This window comes from Leuresthes tenuis, unplaced genomic scaffold (genome assembly GCF_036924035.1).
Source record: "Leuresthes tenuis unplaced genomic scaffold, fLeuTen1.0.hap1 SCAF_1, whole genome shotgun sequence".
Classification (NCBI taxonomy): domain Eukaryota; kingdom Metazoa; phylum Chordata; class Actinopteri; order Atheriniformes; family Atherinopsidae; genus Leuresthes; species Leuresthes tenuis.
Genome location: NW_027325355.1, coordinates 16,981,011 through 17,006,038, shown reverse-complemented (window position 1 = coordinate 17,006,038; position 25,028 = coordinate 16,981,011).

Here is a 25,028-nt window from a genome sequence, read left to right as displayed (position 1 = left end):
ACATTGTTGAGGTAACTCAGGAGGAAGAGCGGCCGTCTGCCAGTCGGTAGATCAGCGGTACAGTTCTGGGCCTGTCTTGAACCAGTTTCCAAGGTTTAAGACATGAACCCCACATTGCCCACATAGCCTGTAACACTGATTAGACTAAGACGTGCTGTATGAGCGGCTTGCTTTGTGCCTTGTGTTGACCTTGTTAGAGAGAAAAGACTTTCTCCTGCAACCCTTCCAAACAAGCCCTACTTATTTAGTCTTTTTTTGTAATTGTGATGTCATAAGCTTTAACATTCAACATGTTAACTGAGGCCTAAGATGGCACTGTTGATTTTTTTGCAGGTTCTCTGACCCTGGGATCAACTTGATGGGAAGATTGGCAGCTGTCTCTCATGTTTTCTTCTGTGTTTGACAAGCACAAGTAATCGTTCCGTGATGCAAACTGAAACCCTGGCATCAGACAAAACAAGTGAGGCCCAAACAACAGTCAAAGATTTGAAACACACCAGCATGAAGAATGAAGAAGGGGATGAAAAAAAACCAACAACAACCCAAGGCCGGGCAGAGACCATATGTGGAGAGCTGGAGAGCTCGACACCAGGGTGCAAAAACATCTGGGAAAGTTTTCTATACACATTTTATACGCAAACAGGGGAAGCAGAGGTGACAGAAATGAGCAGGGTCTAAATCGATTTTTAATTGGCACGGGAAGTGAGAAAAAGCTGACTGAAACAAGAGGAGACAGAATATCTGAAAACAAAACCATGACAGCAGGCAGAGCGACAGTAAAGGCTGATTTCATTAATCCAGAAAATGCTACCCATAAGGTATTTTCTCGCATAGTTGTTGAACATCTGCTTTGTGTCTCCTGTTCTGAACTGATCAAAGAAGTTGAACAAGAAGCTCGCGTCAAGGCTGCTGTCAAAGGCGAGGTGAAGCTACACAGAGACAGATATCGCCATCCACGGCTTTAACAACTGCAGCACCTTGGGAGGTGATGACACGAGACGTTGCTGGTGCCTCTGGGTAAGCTACGTTTTCCCGTGCCTCGGAGTTGAAACTCCAGAGCTGTTACTGGCTTGTTGAAGGACACCTCAGTCTTTGACCCAGGGCCATCTTGCTGCTCTGATATTAGCCAGATTGTTAATATGATGGGAAGATCGGCTTAGTTTCCAGTCACTTACTGAAAGGTTTCTCATGTGAATTTGTCTCAGCGTATCAGTGTGTTTTACTTGGTTGTCTTTAACTTGCATGACAAATTCAACCTTGAGAGATCTTTTATGAGTCCTCCCTTCAACATTAATGCGGGACGTAGAAAACAAATGGAGCTTTGATGGAAAATATACTTCCGCTGCTGTCAGCTGCAACATATTTCCAGTTTCACCTTTTGTGTTGGCAGTTACTAGAATTGGCACACAGCTTCAGAGGAGATTTTTAACTGGATTGACTCATGATCTTTGACCTTGAACTTCACAAAGATCCTCTGCTCTGTCGCAAATTGATGATCCATGCTCGCAGACATGTATGCTTTGTACTCTGCTCCTGCAGCAAAAGGGAGGTTTTGACATTTCTTGTTTTTCATGGCCAAATATTATAAGTGTCTTCAGGGTGAGCACTTCAAGGTGTTTTCACACTCTAAGCTCCTTCCACTAACAATACATTTTGCTCTCCTCGAGGGATTCCTGCTCATTTCCATTTAGTTTACACTCCTGTGTCCCCGACATGAGGCGAGTCCACTAAAACAATAAGAGCACATGCAAATGTCACGATCACGCTTGGCTGTGGCATCGTGTCGCTCTTGAATCACAGGCACCGAGCCATCACAAAAAGTGATTCTTGCATTTGCTTTCTTTCATTTCTCTAAACCATTTTTAAGTTTCAGGTCTGCAACTCGTTCCTGGAAAAGTAACAACCATGAGGTCATTTGTGGTGAAGGATGTTTTAACTGGATTAGTACGTTTGAGTCACTCTTTATTTTTCTTCTTCTCTGTAGTGGGAACGGCTGGGTGCTGCAGTTGAGCTGGGCTTATTAGCCGATTGTGTGTCTGTGTGATTTGGCAGCAGATTGGTCCAAGTCTCTCAGGGGAAGGTTTTAAAAGGTCAGCATCTTCAAGCAACTGCAGACTCTCCTCAGTCTATTAGTATTCTTCTTGATTAAATGACATGTGTGTGCCAACAGATGCGTTCTTTGAGGTGTAGCCCCAGGCTTGTTAAGGATAAATTTTTTTTTTTTATATTACCCCTTTGTTTGGGAAGCCCTTTGTTTGACTCATTCATTTATTTCTTTATTTTTCTAAGTTGACTTATACAAGGCTGCACCTTCTATTTTCTGGTGGTTTTGTTTTTGGGGGTTTCCCCTCAGCACTGTCATGACAGGGATGGTAAAGATTTGACCACTTCCTTCTAACACTGCAATGACATTCTGGCATTGAAGATACCAAGTGATGAAGCTACTCCTCTGCATCACAAGGAGTGAGCTGGAGTGAGATGCCTCCTGGTGCCCTTGCCTTAGAGTTTTTTTTAGGCACATCCAACTGAGAGGAGGCCCCAGAGGCAAACCCAGAACATGCTGCTGGGATTATACACCCCTCCTGGATTGGCCTTGGAATCTCCCTGGAGGAGCTCGAGATCATTGCTGGGGAGAGGGATGTCTGGACCTTTAACCTTTAACAACTTTATCTCAAATAAGCTGAACATAATGCACATATAGATTGAAGTTATTTATCATTTCAGTTGCTATTTGTCCAACTTTTCTTTGCAAGTTGGTGAAACAATGAAATGACACCAACCAAATAAAAGTGAATGAAACTCCGCCTAAAAGCTAAATAAAATGAATTCACCAAAAAACGAATGCATTAAAAAAAAACAAGGACTTAGAATGAATAAATGCATATTGATAATAATAATAATGATACAAGCAATTAAGTTGGGGAGATGTCTGAGGCTAAATGGGCTATTAAAAGGTATTCTTAAGAGTAGGACGTTAAATTCTCTATCATCTAACATCTCTATCCACCAACTGCAGGAACTACAAACCTATTAATCATAATTTCTGTCAAACTGAATGTTGAGAAATCTAACAGTTTGATTTTGTTTTATCCCAGAGAGTTGGCTGACTGCAGACGGATGTGTCTCTTCTCCTTTTTTTTTTTCTCTCTCCTCCCCTTTGTCATGAAACCACTTCCTCTGCAAACGAAAGCTGCTCTCCTATATGCTCGCTATCACGTCAGTAGACTGTAAGGCTAATTTTCTAAAAGCGAATGTGACAACAGGCGGAGCAGCAGTGAATTGAATGATTTACTACAGATGGATTTCCACCCCTGGTCAGGATTTAGAGAGAAAACAGAAGGAGGATTACTCAATTCACGAATGCCCACGGTTACACATAGCGTTGACAAATAGTCACATATCATTGTTTAAAATAGCATGAAGGCTTTTCCCGTGTCAGTCAGAACTTAAACCCTACCATTACCCTTAATGACTCAAAACCAAAATCAGGGAGAAAGTGTGGGCACACATGCGGTATTTACCCCTCATTTCCTATCAAAAACAGGCTGCACACCAGCCGTGTCTTAGCTCACTCTGTTAAGAGAGAAAACAGGAATGTTTCAACAGACCTCACATCCTCGTTCGTTTCGAACGTTTGAATCGTCTTATGACTGCCACATCGCCCTCGCCCCTCCTCATTAAGACTTCACCAAGACTTTATCTGCTTTCGACCAAGCGAGTGGACAACAACAGGTGTCAATTAAATTCTCTGAGGTCATTGCTGAGGTCTTTCCTCCTTGGCAAAGTCTGTCAGATGCCCTGCAGTTAACTTCCTGTTTGAGCCGCTCCCCACTGGCTGCTGCCCTCTGTCAATAACTGAACTCCTCCTGAAAGATCAACAGAAGACACTGAAACAGTAGGTGGAGAGAGAACTGAATGACAAATATACACCGAGATAAAGTGGTATTTCCGAGCTGACAGATACACTGTGGACATGGGAGCTTGACAGAGCTGAATATGAAAATATGTGAATGTGATTTCACGGGAGGTTCCCTTAGTTATGCCGCAGGTTTGACTCTTATTTCTTCCTAGAGTAAGGCCACGAGGTGTGATGTAAAAACTCACAACAGAGAGGGCTATTGGGAGGGAGATGGAATGTGTTTCATGTCCTGTCAAGCAGTGATTTGAAATATTACGTTGCGGCGCTGCTCAGTTGCAAAGACAGAACAAAAATAATCTGGAACCGGGAGAGAGTGTGCAGAGTTATTCTTGGCCGAGGGGTCGTAAAAATGTTTCTTTTTCTCCTTTTGATTTACATCCACTTTTGGGTATGAGCTTTAGTGTCAAAATGAAACAAAGTACTACAGAGCAGCAGCACACAGAATCCCGTGTGAAGCTTGATTTTCAGCTAAACCTAAGCAATATAACCCCATTTCCAGAAAGGTTGGGAAATTTTCCAAAATGCAGTAAACACTTCGATCTGTATGTTGTTACTTAGTGAGAAACAACACACTCCAAATAGGCTGAGATAGATGCAATGTTATATCACCCTTCATTCCTAATAATGTCTTTAAATAACTTGTGAACAGGATACTAATTGTTGGAGTTTTGCAGAGCAACCTGAGTTGACTACAAGCTGCTTGACAGTCTTCGGTTGTTCTATTCTGACTCCGTGCTTCACGATGCTCCAGTCAAACACACACTCCGTGTTTACGACACCGCGCTGATGTAACGCAGAATGAGGTCTCGGACCTCCTGAGAAAAGACGTTGCCTTCGTGGTGACCAACGTTTGTCTTGTCATTTTGAATTGACCAATGTCTTTGTTGAGACTTTTTGATGATTTCCCGACCAAGTTTCACACATAGCGTTGGGCCACAATGAAAAACATGTTTGGAAAGACCTAGCCTTTGGCAGATGTTCCCTTTTTATACCCAATCCTGACACCCTCACCAGTTACCAGTTAATCTGCTGATTAACTTATTAATCCTATAGAATGCTGTAAATTGAATATTTCTTTGCTTATCACCACTTGTTTATTTCCTCTTATGTGTTGCTGGCTTCAAATATTACATCTTTGCTTTTCAAAATACAACGACCAACATTGGTCAGTGGAGACAATGAAAATCTTTTCTTTGGACTTGTGTCTGTTCGATAAAGGTTCACATTTTCTGAAAATGAGGTTTGCAGATATTTACAACAGCATTTACATGTATATGTGATATTAGTTGTGTAGGAGATCCTCATTCCATGTTCAGATGTCCCGTGTGGAGGAATGTGAGGAGTTATGTGTGAAAGGAAGTTAATTTGAAGAATGCTGCTTTGCAAGTACCTCAACAGATGGCTGACTGCCGCATGAAATCTGACAGAACAGATTTCATACTTCACGCTGTCTAGGAGCATGAAATCCAGTATAAATGTTGAGAAAATTACTCATAACATATGCTGGCACAATTCACAGTATGATAACACTATGGATAGCAGTCCTGACACATTCACTTTACTGTATTTATCTTCATAGTTGACAAGTTTCTGGCAGATATTTCTTCTTAAAGTGCTTACTATATGGAACCATCACTGTGATGTGTTGGCCAAATCACCAAACTTGCCTCAATAGTAGATAAAAAGTTTCTCAAGTGACCGCAGTGTTTTCTGTTTGATGAGGAACACAAATCCTCTTATTCCACTGGGTCATTACAATCATTCCTGGTGGAAAGAACAAAAAAAACCAGTGTTTCTGAGCTTTTTAAAAGGCAGATGTGTCGTTGTGACTGAAAAACCTGGCACAGACAGCGGCACATGTCGCGTTGACCGGGTGAAAGGTGTGTGTGTTCTAACTGAGGGTGAAAAGTCATCAGTCTAGACTAGCCTTTCCCAAGAGCAATGCATTTGTTTTTTGGAGCTAAAAATATATTAAGTATTACTCAAAGGTTCACCCTGAAACAATGTAAAACCAAGTAAGCGCACAAATGAATAATAATAAAAAATAAATAATAATAATAAAAAAAGAAGAATTAAAAAAAGGCATCATCCGTTCACTGGTTCTTGTTACAGTTATTCATCAGCTGTAGTTTGTGATAGTAAACCTGATTTTAAGTAAAAGGAAATACAGTACATAAGGCCAAAGTGTTTGTGTCATTCTAATGGACTTGAAAGTCAGTGTTTGACCCCTTTTATAATTCAACACAGCTTGAATCCTCTTAGACAAGATTTCTTTAAATCGTCTACAGGAATAGTTCTCCAGGCTTCTTGAAGGACATCCCAAAGCTCTTCTTTGGATGTCGGCTGCCTTTTGTTCCGTTCTCTGTCTGGATGATCCCACTCTGCTTCAGTAATGTTTTGGTCCGGGCTCTGGGGAGGATTCATTCCTTCATAAGACCTGTTGCCACTGATTTTCAGGCCAGTTCTTGTCTCATTTAGTTCAACAGGATCGACTGAAGGTCCAGATGCATCTCTCAGGTCCTGTTTATTTCTTAAGGACATCACTTTGAGATACTCTTCATCTACTTCAGATAGTTTTTCAAGCCTCTCACTTCTTCCTTTGTCCTCCACTTGCTGCATGCCTTGGCGAATTTTCCTCTAATATCTCTTTGCGGATCACCTTGGTGATGGAAAAATAGTATTTTATGTCTGTCAAACTAGATTATCTTTGAGCTTTTTCATAGCTGCAACTAAAGTAATGGGAACAAACTGTCTGTGAGTCACATAAATGATCAGGTACAAAGACTTGATAGAAAATGAGTGAAAAAGCAGGCAATGGCCAAAAAAAATAAACTTTGAAAGACTTTTCACACCAGAGCAATGAACCTTTTAAAGAATAAACTTGACTGCTTACTAGAAATCATAGATACAGGGAAGTTTCACAATCGTCACTTAGTCTGAGCTGTGCGCTGCAAGCAGTTTCTAAGTCTTTCATCCTTGTGTTGCAAGTCTAAACACATTTAGTTTCACTCTAATGTTGTTGCAATCGTCCTTCCCTTCCCTCATGGGCTGTGCTTCTTTGAGAACAACACTCATCCGGCTCTTCACGGGTCGGTCAGAGTTTATCCTAACCGGCTGAAAATGTCAAATGCTCTTCATGTTTTTAGAGCTGAAAGGGACCAGAACAAAAGCACGCAAATGTGCGTTATGTAACGGTTGTTTGAAGCAGTGCAAAGGGTGTTGATTTTAAATGCCACGTCCTCTGAATTCATGGTTGTTTGAAGCGGCTGTGTTTCGAAGCAGTTTTTTAAATAAAGACACTGAAGGCTGTATATGGTGCAGTCTGTCAACCATAACCATAAACCATAAACCATATTGATCTATCTGATAGATCAATATGGTTTTCACTTCGTATATCAATAAGAAAGGAAACTCTGTTTGTGACAACGGTGACAGGAAATGATATCACTGCTGAGCAACCAGCTCACACATGAAACCCATATTTTCAGTCTGACAGCTGAGAACTTACAGGCAGGATACCGTATATTCCGGACTATAAGTTTCTACTTTTTTCCCAGGCTTTGAGCACCGTGACTTATAATACGGTGCGGCTACTGTTTTTTTTTTTTTCATGCCACCAAAAACATTTTGTCCCATAACATTAAACCAATAAAATTAACGAATAGCTCAGTGGTTCCATGAAACTGTACGATAAATCAAACACACTTATACTGCTATGTGTAAATGTGTTTGATCAGCTGATCAGAATTTTTGGCTCAGCTGTTTTCGGTGAGAGAGCAGCACTGTGCAAAAAAACCTGGTTGAGATCCAGAACACAAGCAACCCAGACTGCTTCAATGAAAGGTGTGAAATAGGTTATCAGTAAGGATGGAAGACGTCCTCTCCAAATGCCCCTCTTGGATTTTTCCTCTCATGCAACGATCATTTTTTAAGCAAAACTCCTCCTAACATCAGTCGTTCTTTTGACACAAGATTAACCTGTTAACCTTGTGTTAATGTGGCCCTTTTGAGCTTCTGTTGTTGCTCATTGGGCTTGAGCGAGCCATGATAAACCTTTTGTCAAGGTTCGTGGTGCGAGAAGGGAGGACCCAGATTTAAAAACTCAGATTCATTTACAAAAACAGTAAAGGCAAGAACCAAGGATATCAAAACTGTGAAAAAATAACTGAACAAGACTTGATAAATAACAAGACTTAACTATTAATTAAACAAGACAAGACAAGACAATGGCTCAAGAGGCAAAAACCTGGCCTGAAAAACCATGAACATGAATCATGAAAGGTAAGGTGAGGATTTTGCGATGACTGTGAGTGAACCTGGGAACTAAATACTGGGGAAGGTGATTGGTGACGAGGTGCAGCTGTGAAACAGAAAACAGGTGACTTGAGTGAAGCTAAATGACAGGGGAAAAAACATGACAAGACATGAACGTGGAAACATGACAAAAACCTGAAAACATGACAAAAGAAAACTTGACATTTTTAACATATTTTTCTTTTTGGAGAATGCTAAAGAATGTTCTGGGCATTTGTCAGGAGAGTTCGATTTGGATTGTTACAAAAATAAATATGATGACGTAATTCTGACAAATGCACATTTTACAATCAGTAGTTAATGTGGACAGTAGTATTTTCATTAGTATTTTGATGCACATCTACTGATAAACCATTGTAATAGGGAAGGATTTTGTGTATGTGCACGTGAAAACACACACACGTGTGTAATGAAACCTAGACAAGTCCTCACGACCTTCTCGATGGGTGGTAGAGGAAGAAAAAGTTGTCCAGTGGACCAGAAGAGGACGTTCCCTGAACACTCAACCTACATCTCATTCAGAATGCTTCAATAAGACCAAAAGACAACTTTTTACAGAAATCAATCAAGTCCTGGGAAGTCATCTGAGGGATGTCCTTTGTTTGGTGGGTCCAGAGTCGCGTTACCTACCAGACACCTTTTTATTCCAAATAACCAACTGAATTTCATATTTTTTGGATTTCTCTCCTCAGTCAGTTCTATTGTCAGTTATATGGATACAGAGAAATTGAATATTTTGAAGTTGAAAACCTATGCCAGCCTACATCCTAAAATCACATCATAATCTCAATTGTTGGAAATGATCCTGAGTCATCAGTGTGTTACAAAATGCCACCATCTGTCAGGTGAGTGTCTCTGTGCCAAGTTTTTGTTAACAGTAATGAGAAACTTTCTGGAGGGAATCCAACTTCTGGCTTTAGTGCTGCAAAGTCTGGGCTCTCAGAAAATTCCATCTCTCTTTTCTTACTCCTTCTTCAACCTTGTTCCCTTGTTTTTTCAAACCAATTTGCGTCTTTGTGTCTCCCTCCTGTCAGTGTGGGTGGAATCTTTTGAATGGAATTGTGTTACCGTAGTACTGTCTGTAAGTCAAATGTGATCCCCGTCAGGACCTGTGGAACAAAATGGGAGGATAATCTCGGCAAACTGGAAGAACCTTATCGCAAACTTTAAAAGGAATTTCTCTCTCTCTCCCACACACACAGAATTGAAAAACTTTTCTCTCTGCAGCTGCATTGCCTGAACCAAACCCATTTGCTCCCTGTAAAGAGTCAAATCCTCTTATTGCTTTTCTGAGACGAGGACCGAGATTTACAGACTTCAGTTCTAATTTCTTAGTTGCTTGGATATTTCTTATTCAAGTTACTATGAAGAGAAAGAAGAGAGGACCTCCTCAAGTCCACAATGAAACTATATATTAAAGGAGGATGTATCACACCGCAGTGAGGTCAAGCTGGGTTTTTGTCCTGTCTCCATGTTTTGTCTTGTCATTTCCTGTTTTATTTTGAAAGATTAACTCTCCTCTTGTTTCAGGTCACTTGCCCATCCACATGTGTCACCAGTCGAATTGTCTTCCCTGATTCCTGATTGTGTCCACCTGTTTCCCATTGCCCTCATGTGTCTTATAGTCTGCGTCTCCCTTTGTCTTGTACCTGAGTGCTTCGATCTGTCGTTCACCCAAGCCTGCCACCACAGCCATAGTGAGCCTCGCCTTGCTTGTTCTAGATCTTTAAGCCAGAATAATTCTTTTGCCTCCTTGCAAGTGATTTTTTTTGTTGTTGTTCGTAATTTTCATAGAATAGTCTCGAGTTTGATAGCCTCATTTTTTGTTATAGATTACGTCTCATAGAGTTTGTAGAGCCTCTAGTTTTCAGGAGTGTATTTAGTTTGTTTCTAGTATTGAGTTGGTTTTCCTCCTTAGGGAATGATTTTGAGTTTATAGTTCATAGGTGCTCCTCTTAGCAGAGTGATTTTCTATTTATTAGATGATTTCTTTCTGATTATTTTTTCGTAATTAAGTTTTATAGCTAATATAGAAACATTTTTAGAGCTTTTGTCACTGTGTTTGAGATACTAATAAAGACGGCTTGAAAGTTCATCCTTCTGCATCTGAGTCCTATTTAAAGTCCAGGTCTGACAACAGGTTATCATAATGAGTCTGCATGACGAGGTTCCAGTAAATGCAGTACTTTGTACCATGGGACTCCAGTTCGAAACCACAATACAGCAGCTCTTACTCACTTCTTTGTCCTCACTCAGTCATTCCTTTACTGTGCTTTCACTTACTATTTACACTTCACATCATACTTTATTAAAATCAGACAACCCTGTCTCCAGATTAGATTTAGGATTGAAAAGGGAAACTCCCTGGTCATGGTTTGGTAAATATCATGATTTGGGTTATTTTGGCCAGGTTTCAGAATGCTACAGCATGCCATTTTGTTGGTTACCAAGGTGACACATCAACATGATGATTTACAAGATGAACCAGTAGGCTTAGTAGGTAGCTACAGGCCCATATGAAATGAAAGATTCTGTCGTGAGACAGTGTTTTGGACCCAAAGAGCAGACTGGAAAGCAGGGTTGAAGTGAATTAGATTCTTTAGCTCACAGAGGAACAGTGTAATAAAAATGTCTTTTCCTTCTTTTACAGATTGACAGACAGTTTGAGGAAACCAGGGCAATCCTTTAACAGGTGAGTATCTCTGAGTAGGAATAACGAGGGGTAACTCCAGGACGCAGGTAGACTGGTAAGTTTCTCCAAGCAGCTTACAGGTGAATATTTCCAGGCCGGGATCAGACAATGAGGAATCCAGGAAGCAGGCTCACAGGTGAGTTTCTCTGAGCTGGTGTAGAGCGGCGAGTGGGCAGATTGGTGATGGAGATCCGAGGAAGCAGAATGACAGGCTGTATGACGAGCTCCCATGGTCCAGGGTCTGCAGCGTATGCAGTGACTGACGTATGGAGCTTCTCTGTTCATGCACCAACTCAGACCGATGGCAGGTGCTGTGGACGGGACGGACAGTTAAGCAGGAATCTCTTCAGAAAATGTTGAAGGATGGAAGAAGGGATGAGTATTAAGATGGAAAACAATCTGGTGGTGAGCTGAGATCAACCTGGGGAAGAAGAACTGTTGGACTGAGGAGATGATGAACCACAGCTGTGTGCAGAGAACAGAGAGAGCCATGGCCACACACAGGCTGACTGGAGGAAGAAGCTCCACAAACATCAGTCATACCTGAGGCTGAGCAGCTCGTGACAGATTTTTGCAGCGATAACATCAATGAAATGGTCACGATAACAAGATGTTTCAATTTGATTGTCCACTGTGTCCTTTTTGATTACTTTAACAAAGTCAATAAGGACACATGGGAAACTTCATGCCCACACCTAAGTACACATAAAGCAACACTGTAACCTGAGACAAGTTTAAGTGCAAACCTCAGTGACACGCCTACGACAAACACCTACTACACTAATCAGATCAAACTCTAATCCCAGCTACTGTGTTGTCTGAACATTCCCAAATTTACACGACATAGTAAATCTTCCAAATACGTTTTATATGTAGACAAATCAGCCTTAATGTGTGCCTCTCACATTCATCAGATGCTCTCAAACAAAATCAGTTGTCCTTGCAAAACTGCATGTTGTAAAATCAAGAGCTCATTGGACTCCTGGGGGAATTGAGGAGGTGGGATGCTCAGCAATAGACCTGAAGCGTCCTCATTGTGACAAGAGCTTTAGATTTAGGCAATAAATCCAAAAGAACAATAAAATTACATCTTTACCGATACTGTGTCAATTGAGAAGTTGAAGGATTAAGAAGAAAGATTTACTTACATTGTTAGCATATCTTATGGCTCCCAGAATTATTTTGAGAGAACTGCAAACAGCTGGGAATTTTCAATCTTAGATCATCTCTCTGATAGCGGAACATCATGACAGCGCAACTCAGCATTCCCACGCTCTTTTATTGTGGTCGGGAAAACACAATAACTCAGTCATTAAGCATTGGTATTAACTCAGAGCAGCAGGATGCGACTGGATTCATGGTGACGTCGTGATGATACAAATGTTCTCCAATGGGAGGAAACCGCAGCTCTGAGCCACCGGCTGCTTTGCCCTCTGTGAATTCCAACAAAGCTTTGCAACGTAGCGCAAACATATGTGTGGCTGAGAGTGAAAGATGAAAACTTATTCTTGGCAGTAGTTAGTACTATAAGGTATATAATTGATATAAACAGTGACATAAACTGCAGTTGGAGGTGGATAATATCCACACTGATTCTACTCTGGTCTACAACTTATATTATTGTGATGGACTCAAATGACCAAGAGATTTTGTTGTTTCTGATGACTTTGTATACTTGGATTCAAACCATGTTTAAGACTGCTTTGAAGCGCGTGGAAAACTGAGAAAATTGCTCATAATTACACTCACATTGTTCAGATCTGGTTTGATTACGGTTCCGATGGCTCCTTCAGTGTGTGAAATACTGTTTCCGCAATTGGGCAAACGCACTTAGCAGCAGAAATCCAGTCTTGCTGTTGGTTATGAGCTGAAAAGCCACATGTTGCACTATTTTGCTGTCATGAGACAATGCCACATATCTCAAGCTTTTTCGCCGCGACTTCCTGTGGATCAATTACGGCAAGTCGATGAGCTCTGAGACGGTTCATTGCCTTTGGCATGTTCAGTTAGAATAACAGCTTGTCCATTTGATTTAATTTCTCTGAAAAATAATAGTAAAATACTTTAGATTATTTCAAATAAATTACACTTCCTGCATGTGAATATTGTGGAGATTATGCTCCTGAAACCAGCAATAACAATAATATCCAGTAAAAATATAAAGCATGTCAGCGACTCAAGATTCTAAGTGGCATAGACAATGTAATATATGTGGACATATGTTTTGTTTGAAATATTCTACACTGATTCCATCAAGCATAATGTTTCATAGGAGAATAATGTCTCTTCCTTAAATTTATTTTCATTTTAAAGTCATTTGCAGATTCACATGCGTTGGCATCTTGTCAATGTAATCAACATATGAAATCACATCTGTCTTGGGTTTTACTCCTTTTTTTCTGTAAAGATCTCTGCTATAGTAATAAACAAGTCTGTTTCATTTGGCATGGAGCTGAAGTGTGTGTGCTCTGCAGGCTGTAAATGATCAAACCCCACTAGGTGGTCCCACAGTGACAGGAACTAAAAACTGTTGCTACAAATAAAGGATGAAATATGGAAGAGGTCAAACTAAAGTTCCATGTACATAATGAAAATATTACTTTGGCATATTTAAACTATTCATAAAAATATTGACATGTCTGCATTTATCAGTGTTGATCCACTCCCTTTTTGCTTCCTCTGTTCTCCCCGTCCACCTTCCTCTGCTGGTTTGTATGTTGAACTTCCTTCCCGCTCTGACCCCCCTACTATATCCATAAATATTGATAAATCTCAGCTTATCCTTCTCTGCCATGTCTGTACTCCCTTCTTAGTGAATTATGGTGGAAAAAATATTCTGTGAAAACATGGCAGGAAGCTCTGAAAAGCTTTTTAAAACTGCTTCTGACTCATTGTAAGGTATCAGTCCTTAGAATGGTTAAACACAAAATCATGTTTGCCCCCAAATTTAAAGTCCAGAATGTCCCAGAAAGGTCCTGGAATGCACTGAACTGTGATTATCCCTGAATTAATCAAAAGCTTACTTTCTATGAACATTAACTCATTGAAGTTGATTAAAAAGACAGAATCTCTTATTGTCAGCTTGCTTTAGTGCAATGACTCAAAGATTCTTTGTATTTCATGCCCCAACATGTCAGCTGAACTCAACTTCCCGTTCATCAACACCCCCAGCAAGGGTTTTACACAATGTAATTACTTGTGGGGATTCCTGGGTACAAACGTAGCCACACAAATATATTTTGTTATATTTTACAATAAAAAAAAATCAAAATCTACTGTGGAACTGCATGCGGTGCAGCTTTTCACCCCTACCACTCTCTCTCAAGGCTTTTTTATATAACGGTCAAAAATGTCACTAACACCAGGTAATATCTGGCTGCGAGTTAAATAGAAAAGTGTCAAATGACTCTGCAGCAGTTGCGAGTATTTATCAGCTCCAGTCAGCATAGATGGGAACGCAACGCGCTGATGCGTGTTGCTGTTCTTCGATGAGGGTGCTGCACTCTGAGCTGCAAGTGGAAACGTTTACCGAGAATGACATCTTACAAGGAGGCTCTGAAATGGATCACAAAAAACTCGCAGACAAAACGAGACAAGGTTGATCGATTTCATCCATCTGTCAGTCGGCCAGCAGCTCACTCATAGCCCACCATCCAGGGCTAATGTGTATTATCCAGTCAAAAATGATGAATTAGCATTATTTCAGAATGTCATGCTAATGAGAAATTGTAGTCCACTACAGCTTTCAGGCTTTCAGTGTAAAGCCAATCTCCTTATGCTGTCAAAGCTTACAGGCTGGGATGAAGTAGTTACTGCACATAACTCAACTTCTGTGCTCATTGTAGCAATCCGAGCACTTAGAGTAAATGTGTTACTATAGGACAGGGATGTCAAACTCCGGTCCTTGAGAGACGCTGTCCTGCAGGTTTTAGATGCTTCCCTGCTTCAACACACCTGATTCAGATGAAATTATTCCCTTGAAAGATTGTTAAGTTCTGCAGCAGCCTGCTATTGATGCATTGATCTGATTCAGCTGCTGAGTTTGAAAACCCTGCTGTAGTAGATGGAAAAGTAGGTAATCACCTTGTTTTACAAAGTGTGCACTCAAGTTTAAAACATACACACACATCAGCCGTTCTCCTCTTAGTGCACATAAATGCAACAGTCACACTTGCTCATGTGCTTACGCTGTTGCCAGCTTTTTTTGAAAAAGCCCCTTGCAAAAAATGTAACCTTTTGAACAAAAGGTCATGGTGCCCCGCTCAGCTGCAGGAGGACCTGGTATCTGTGCGTAGGTGAAATGAACTTTAAACAGGGTGACGGCTCTAAAGGATGTGAAAGCAATACTTTTTAAACTTAAAACGATGTGCTACTGACTCATTTTGAAGTGCGTTAACTTTTGTCATGCACAGATTTGCCAGGCACCCGGGCAAACTTCCTGTACAGTTAGGACTTTTGTGTTACCAAATGGCCTGCAACGGGGTCTTTTGTTGTCCCCAAAGGCACATAACTCTGAGTGGCAAGGTGTCAAAGAGTTCACCCCTGTTTTGAATTTACACCGCACACTTTCTGCCAACACTTTGACCTCGCTGTGTCATGTCTTCCTGTTGCTGCTGAGGAAAACAGACAAGAAATAAAAAAAAAAACAAACAGATAAAGATAAAAAAAAAGGTAACCATACCTTGTGAAAACAAACTTCCTAAGAATTGCTTGATTTCCTTTAAAGCAAACAAAATACAGTTTCATGGTGTGTCGTTCAACAGTGGAAGACTTACAAGGGTCACGTCAAAGACCTTTGTAAAAATGAGCTAAATCATAATGAACAACAATTTTCTCCATTGGATGCTTTATGTCACAGTCTGCTATAGAAGTTTATGTAATGTCACAGTTTGTTTAATCATGGTTTCAGTTATGTTCTAGTCCTGTTTTTCCCCTGCCACCTCAGTTCACTCAAGTCACCTGGTTAATTGTTCACAGCTGCACCTCATTCACTGATCACTCCCTCCACAGTATTTAGTCTTCTGGTTTCCTTTCAGTCACTGCAGAATCCTTACCTCACTATCCCTTCATGCTTCCACGAAAAAGATAAGTTTGATTGCCAGCCTCATAGCCGTTTAAGATAGCCATAGTCAGTGTTTTTTCATAGCCTGGTTTTGTTAGTGTCTTTTTTTTATGTTAAGAATTTTTGATAATCCGGCTCTGCCGCGCCTTTTGTTCCTGCTCCCCGTTTTGGAAATAAACCTTTTCATTTTTTGGAAAAGAACTGCATCTGGGTCCCTTCTCGCACCACGCATCGTGACACTTTATATGTGTTACAAGACATAGCTTGAGCTAAATCGGCCATCAGCACTGAGACAGGGTATTTCTGCTTTGAGTGCCACCTACAATGTCAGAAAGGTGAGTTCAAAAAGCCTGTATGTTCTACGTAAACCACTGGAAGAACCGAAAGTATAGTTAAACCATTCATTGCAACTTCACAGAAGAGTTTTCAGAGTCTTATAACTCCTGAAGTTGGACTTCAGCGAGATATGCGCCTTGAATTTGTTCTGTACAGCACAAAAAACCTCTCTATTTCCTATCTCTGGCAGAAAGACTAATAGCACTTTTTTTCTCCAGTGCCGGAAAAGTAGTTACTAAGACAAAACGTCTGCAGAAGAAAACACAGCAACCTCCCACAGATACGAATGATGCTGTTGCTCAGGATGCTATTACACTAACAATGCCATTCATTTCAGCTTCAGAGCATGGCATTCTCATTTACTGCAAAAAGTTAAAGTGGCATGTAATTGAAGTCAAAAGAAATAAAAATCACTTCGAAAGTGCCTCAAACCAAGCTCTGTGAGTGTTTGATAAGAGCATGCAGCTGCTGCATTCAGGTGATTTATCTGTACCAGCTCAACAAGCCTCCTCCATCAACTCTGCTGTGTGTGTCTGTGTGTGTATATTCACTCTTCTTCAAGGACATAGTGACACAAAATCTGAGGTGCAACTATCAACCCGTTTGCAGAGGAAGCCAGGTCCCCTTCTCCTTAATCAATAACACACACACACACACGTATACACACTTATACGACAAAGCTCGTGGAGTCCCTAAAGAAGATAAGGTTGGAACTTTTACCTGTATCTTTTTTTTTTTGTTTACCTGCATTAAAGTAGACGGCAAAACACAAGTCAATCTGAACAGTGATAACACATGGGGCAGCTGTTTTCATGCCTGTCACGCCTTAGTTCTGTTTTGTTTTAAGCTTCTGGTGAGTCTTTAGTTTTTTGCCATGTTTTCCTTAGTTTCTCTTGCCCTGCTATCAGCTTCACTCACTTCACCTGTGCTTTTCCCCTCAGCTGCACTCCATCACCCCCCTCAGTATTTAGTTTCCAGGTTTTCCATGTTTCTTTGCCAGATCCTCACCATCATTCATGTTGTCTAAAGTTTGTCCCTGTTCATGTCAGGTTTTTCCTAATAGTCACAGTCAGGTTTTGTTTTTGTCATAGTTAGGTTTTTGTTTTCCGGCTCAGCCACGCCTTGTTGTTTTTGTGTTTAAATTGCCTTTTGGGTTGGATTTTTCTGTTTGTGGACTGCCTGAACAGTGCCTTCTTTTAACTGTAAGTTACATTGTTTTTTTTTTTTATCTGTCATCTTCCTGTGTTTCGCTTTTGGGCCCGGCATGACCCTGCCAGCTCTTTAGACCCAGCAGATTAGTTTGCCATCAGCAGTCAGTGATAGCCTCTATCAAAAGGGAGGGCAAATATGTCAAATTTAGCTGAACAGTTAACCACTTTTTGGAGGAACTCATAGGGTTATCAAGTCTTTGTTACACAAAAAGCTGCCTCGTGCTCCAGTGCAGCTCTCCAGCTTCAACATTGCTCAGTGCTTCTGTTGCTTGAGCGGTCAAAAACGTAGCCTTTGCACTCTGCAAGCCAACCACAAGAACTTTGAACGCCTTATCCTCGTGCTTCTGAGGGAGGGCAATATGCCCTGCCAGTATCTGAGCCTGTGCCTGGTCTGCATCTAATGTTTGGTTTATGGTCATTGTTCTTGACCTTGAGAACAACGGTTTGACATCCCTGTAGCCTGTGCACCTCCCGATTTTTGTAACACATACCGCACAAGTGGTATGTTTGAGAAACACAATCTGATGCAAGAGTGTGCGAGATGGTCCATATCTTCAGGCATCTGTACGATCCATCAAAACAAAAGAAGGTATGACCATTGCAAATGTTACAAAAACGTCAAACACCACATAAAAGTTTAAAGGTGAGGTGAGATCAATACACTTAAAGTGCCAGAAAAAAAATGTTTGTACTGACATACAGTTCATTCACAGCTTAAGGGATTTAAAAAAAAAAAAAAAAAAAAGAAAGAAAGGATTTCAATTTGCCAGAGTCCAAAGTCCCATCTCAGAAGTCCATATTTCCCACGTGACACATTTTAGAGACGTCTGTCTCTGAACTGTACAACCAAGTGCCATCAAATTTAACAGCACCAATAGGAGTTGAAAGTTCTTGTGAGACAGCGTTGAAATCCCACACTCAAGCACCACCCACCCTTCCTTCTTAATACACACAAACCAAATCATAACCAAAACCCGTCATCATAGTTGCTGGATTTAGTGACTTTTCCCATTATCTTAGCACAGCATCAAGCACCTTTATGGCCAACTCACAGCTACTAGCTACTTTTCACGACTACTATTCACGGGAGTCTCATTCTTTCTTTTCCACCGCAGACCGTCTGCAACCACCTCTACGGTCTGCATTACTGTCGGGATCACAATAGAAAGTGTTCTCTAAATCTAGAGGCAGCTAATTCAATTTGATGAGGCAGCTGACCGAACCGTCTGTTTGGAGCAGCTCTGCAACTTATAAGGATGTGAATGTGAGCACGACTGAGGATTATTCCGTTGCCTCCAAGTTAAAATCTGACAAAATCCGGCTGTCATAATACTATAAATTGAGGCAGTATAGTAAAGATTTGTGGAAATTCCACTCAAACTTTTGATTTAAGTTCAAACAATTACCATTGCTGTTGGTTGTATGTTGGACATTGTCGATTAAGGACAAAAGACAAATTACACCACTTTCAATGAGCACACAAAGACAGTTGTCCAGGGTTCTCAAAGGTAGCACTTTGCTGTTCTTATCAAGGACAACTCTCTCTTTCATCAAGAACATAAACGCAGTGCAACATTCCTGAAGAACAGAGACAGAGGAGGATGTTTACCAGGTCGTTCATGTGGAGAGGGGCACAAAAGAGGAAGATGTTTTCTCTTTACTAGATTCATATAGGGCAGGGAAATTCTCAGTAAAGCTGAGTGTGACCTAAACACACACACAGCACACTGTAATGGCCCCTTTCCTGCCCAGAAACAATCTAAAGTAACAACATGAAAAGGGAGGAATTGTCAGAATATGCTGAACGTACGTCAGACAGATCCGGCACAAATCTAATCATGGGAATCGGCTTTCACTGATGGCTGCAGAGGTGGGTCGCTGGTGTGTGTGTTACAGTAATGCAACATTGCAATCACAAAAAATGCTACTTAGGAGCAACAGTCATCAATAAACTTAATTCAGTCAGAGAATCCCAGAGATGGGTTTCATGTTGATGTCTCAGTTTCAGGGAAGCATCATTAGAATCTCTTGTTTAGACAAAAGTTGAAGAAGGGAAAGTTTGCAGCAATATTTCAGCCTTGAACTATGAATTCTAATGTCTTCGGAAGAGGTCAGCCATTTGAGTGGATGCTTTTGGTTTGAGGTGGCTTTGGCATAAATTATACAACCAAGAAAACAGGGTGGGAAAAGCTTAACTGCTAGTTTTTCTTTCCTAAGTTATCCTCCATCATTAACTCAACCCAGTCTCACAGCAAAGCATTAAACAATCACAAAAACCTTTTCACTTAATTGACAAGTTTTTCATGAAAATATTGAGCATGACCCAAAGTTTATAAAGGTAGAGAATTCAAGAGCCTCATTTACATGTGATGACAGCGCTGATGACATGAGTACAGTTTTTATTTATGATTTCAAAAACCTGTTTGTTTCCAGTTAGAACAACGACTTCTTCTGAATTACAACCGCTGCTGCTTTTCAAAAGATTTCTTTAGATTTGCTTCACGAGAGGATACAACACTGACAGCTGAGTAGAGACAAACTGTAATGAGTCACTCGAGGTATATTGAGAAAACAAACAAACCGTTGCTTTGATTTTGTGTGTGTGTGCGCGTGTGTGTGTGTGTTACTATTGAACTCCCTGACGTTGGGCTTTAACCAGTAACTCACATGAGGAAATTCTCCTTTTCCTCCTGTCGTCCTTTAACTTAAGCAGCATAAATTTTGTAACACTGAGCTGGAAAACTACAAATCATTGAATCACTGCTAATCATTTCAAAATGACACATGGACATAACTTTCACATTAACTTCCACAGACCATTTGTCTGACTGATGAGTTGAAGAAGCAGTATCCTTTCACAGTGCTTCGAATAGTCAGAGTGGAATGATTAAATGTCAGATCATGTTCTCCAACGTAAATCATGATTAGTTAGAAACACATAGCATTTGTTTTGATGAATTCATAATTTTCTCCAGTAAAACATACTTTGGAAGTGGATCAAGAATGTCCGTTGAGGCCCAAGTAGAGATATATTATGTTAATTAACATCATTCAGCAGCATAGCACAACACAACCCCTTTACTAGAAACATATGGGGCCTGTTGCATGACTCACTAAAGCTGCTATGTTTAAGCACGGAGTGAGATATGTAGACACACATTTAGCTTTTTTTTTTCAGATAAAATGACTGCATTTACGCACACGACTCATTTTACAAACCTGCTGAGAATCTCCCACAGTCCAAGAACAGCTCCTACTCGCTTTGGCTAACTTTGCATCATCAGCCTTTCTTGCAGACCACCACTGACAGACCTATCTACCAAGATTTTCATATGTTTGTTTAGTTCATCTTATCACTATACCAGGAGAATAAATGAAAAGTGGAATTAAAATGAAAAGAATGTGGGGAGCTGTTGAAAACAATTGCAGATCACTGGAACCCCTTTATCTCCAAACCCCATTTCCAAAAGAGGTGGGAAATATTTTAACCATTAACACACGTTTAAAGAACTGCTTTTCAGTGCCAACTTAATTGTGTTTAGAAAATATGAACAAATGTACACTTTGATGCCAGTAATACACTAAAAAGAAAAAAAATTTGGGATAGGCATGTTTACCTTAGTGTTTCATCACCCTTCCTTTTCCTGATACTTTTTAATGGTATGTGAGCCGAGGACACTAATTGTTGCAATTTGCTGAGGAAGAATGTGTCCATACTTACTGAATACAAGATTTAGTTTGAATCTCTTCCTCTCTTCAAGACTGCAGGCAGCCCAGTCAAACACACGCGCTCTGTGTCTATGAAGCCAAGCTGCTGTAAGTTGTTTATAATGAGGTCTTGTATTGCCCTGTTGAAATTACCGCTTATTTCTCATCTTGATGAAAGCTTATGTCTCTAGAAATTCCACTGTACACTGTCAGCCTTAGGTTATCCGTGCCATGGATTTGGCTTTTGAAGAAGATGATATCAGGTTTGAGTATATGGTTCCTTGAGTAATACGGCTTCACATCCATCCAACAGTGGTGTTTGTCTTTGAGCATTATGCACTAAGATTCCATTGAAATCCATTGACGTTGGTCAGTGAACACTAATTTCCAAACTTCTCTGGAAATGAGGTTTGTGATTTAATGTTGCACAGAGACACCATGTCAACTGCAGTAAGAGCGAAGTCTTCATCTCTTTTAAAGATACCTGCTTATTTTTTTTAACTCTTCAAAGAATGTCGGGGAAGAGGCATGTTCTTAACTTTGCTACATCATCCCTTCTGGTTGCAACACTACAAGTGTTTGGGAACGGTTTAGTTCAGAGTCTCCTTTGTCGCATTCATTATTTCACAATGTTGAAAAAATGTTTTTATAGGCAGTGTAGCGTTCTGAAATGATTAGGGACTCGTGTTGTTGTAATGCTTGCAGAATGTTGAGTTGTTTTGCCTTAAGGAAATGGGAAAGGCCTTGCTGGAAAGAGGCTGACAGGCAGAATATCTTGTTCCAAAACCTGTATATAGAGGTGGATTTATCTATTCTCACCCCATATCTACCATGACTTCATTCAGACAAGAGTGACTGTAAGAGCCACGGCGTAATACCTGCAGATTCGTAAGATTGGACAGTATAAAGTGAGGATATAGTACCAAAGTCTTTATAACCTTTTCATGTTATTTTCTCAGAATATTATTAGCATATAGAATATGCTGTAATTGAGTCACCTTAACACTTACCTTTACTACTTGTTTATACATATGCTCACAAGGGTTAGTTTTGTTCAATACTGTCATGAGCTCAGCTGCTATCGTGAGAAAAATGGCATTGTTCACTATTGACTTCATTACTATCTTTGTGGTGTGACTTTCGGACTTTCAAGCTTTAGCATGAACCAAAACACTGTAGACTTCATTCAGCATTCAAAACATTTTCTTTGTTTGGTACTATGTTTTTGTTAATCTGTCTTTTTCCCACAGTCCAAAGACATGCACATGTGGTTCATTGGTGATTCTAAATTGAATGTAGGAGTAAGTGAGTTTGCATGGTTGTTTGTTTTTGTGGTGGCCCTGTGACGGACTGGTGACCTGTCCAGGGTGTACCCCCCTCTCATCCAATAGCAGCTAGGATAAGCTTCAGCCAGCCGTGAAACTCATTTGGATTAAGCGAGTAGAAAATGGATGGATGGATGGTTTTAAAAAAAATCACAAGATCTTAAACTATCAAAAACTGTAAAAAAAAAAATATGGTTGAAGATGTGAAGAACAGTAATGTCACATGAAAAGGTGACATACATGAGTACACATATTGAGTTACTTCCTCCATTCCTCAGATGATCTGAGACCATTTCTTCAGGGTGGCAAAAATAAATGGTGGACATAGAAGTAGAATGAACAAATGAGCTGCAAGGGAGAACTTAGTTTTTCAAACACTGCTTTGATGTAGTATGTCATGTGTCATTCATCTGAGGTTGTATTTACCCAGTTTAAAGACTTGGTGAGGACCAGAGGATGTAATTTTTTTCGCCTAAACTTGATAAAATGCCTTTTTATAAACTCAAACCAAATATGCTCCAGTGTTGTGTGAGGAAAGAAGACCAGACAATGACTCAACAATTGGAACAAAAGCATCTGTGATTCTCCTGATTCCTGGTGTGCACAACCGTGAAACAGAATGGAGCACAAAGTGAGTTTCTTTCTGAGGGATTAGGGCTTGAATTGGAAGCAAAGTCAAGTCTGTCTGTTTATTATGAAGCCAGAGAAGAACAAGAAACAGCAGTCCTACATAGTCTTACATGACTAGCTTTCTTCAAAAAGATGATGCCTTTAAGGTTTTGACGATGAGGGACTGAATCTTACAATAGAACAAATTTTGAAGTTCAACCTGATGTTGGAACATACCCTCTGACCCGTATCTACCTTCTTGACATTAGCCTGAGCTCAGTGAAGCTACTGGAGTCAATTTTAACAGGTCAGCAGGTAGTTTAAATGTGGCTTATGGGAGTGTTCAAAGAGACCAAATTGAGCATGGGTTTAATTCTTTCATATTATCTGTGTATTTACAGGTAGATAGGAAGTTACGATTGAATGAACTTCATAGAGCAACACCTAAACGAGCTCTTCTAAACTAGAAAGTAATTGATGAACAACACAAATGTGTAAAAGAATAGCTCATGATGATGGAGAACTGTTGGGATTGGATTAAGCATGGGTTCAATTCATTCATATGATCTGTAACTTTAAAGGTTCCATTCATTTTAAGAAAATAAGTCATGATAGAGACATGATAGAGATAAACAACAGAGTTTGAGTCTGAAAGCTGCAGCTTTCGGCCAGCTGGCTCTTGAAAATAGGGCGCTTAGGGGATCAAAACTTACAATTGCGAAGGCAGGGGGATTGAGCCCTCTTAGATGAATTATTTGTATTTCGGAAGGCCTGAATTCTCAGGTTCAAGACTAAGACTAGAAAGTGATTGATAGAGAACAATAGCTCACCATGGTAGAGCACTGCCTGCGGTTGCATAAAGCATGGCTTCAATTCTCCCAGATGGTGGTGGAACTTCCAGCTTTAGTTCTTTGTAAAATTAAATAATTATTTCAAGTGATCGAGACCAACAATGAAATTAATGTTTGTGTCAGAATGTTGAACAGATGGAGAAAAAGCTCAGACAGAAAAGACAATAGCTTAGAGCTGTGACGAGTGTGAGATCAAAACCTAGAGTTGTCAAGGCATCAGATGTGGGTCTTGTAAGGTGAGTGATGTGAACTTTAGAGGTGCTGAGGTAAAGACTTATGATTGAATGAATTTTCAAGTCCAACACCTAAAATGAAGACTGAAAAGTGTAGCGGACTGGATGGCTTGGTGGTATTGTCGGAGACGTTTACTGCCAGTGGAGAAGAGCCTGCTTTGAATCCTGCCCGATGCCAGCACCTGGATTACCCTTTTTAAGCACTTGCGTTAGCAACTCCACAAGCTAAAGCTAACATTTTTTAGCAAGTTGTTCAGTAAACAAATTACAGAAGCAGAAGCCACTTTAAGGTCAAAATATACTAGCATTTCAACTACACATTCACAGTCAGTTTGCTAAAAAAGATTACTTTAAAGGAGACTTGTTAGGGTCTTTGTCTTTGAGTCCAAGTCAAGTTGCAAGTCTTTGAGGCCCTGACTCTTTACCCTCTTCACTTTGTTGGCATTCGGAGACAGAGAAAGATAGAGAGAGAGAGAGAATCCTGTTTTTCTTCCATCAGTACCAACGTGTGCCCACTGAGTGTCGTTGATTGTCTATTCACTCAGGTGAAAAAACAGGGTCAAAATTCATACTTGTAACTTGAGTTTTGTAAACTTGTAACTTCAGGGTCCCACTTGAAGGTGGGAAATTCATCGGACGCTTAGTTTTAGACATACACAAATTGTTTTTACAACTTCAAAACTTTATTACACATGTGAACATCATTGTACAAGTGCAAAATCTTTCTGACCCTTATTTCATCCACAAAACAATAGTCGTTGCCACCAT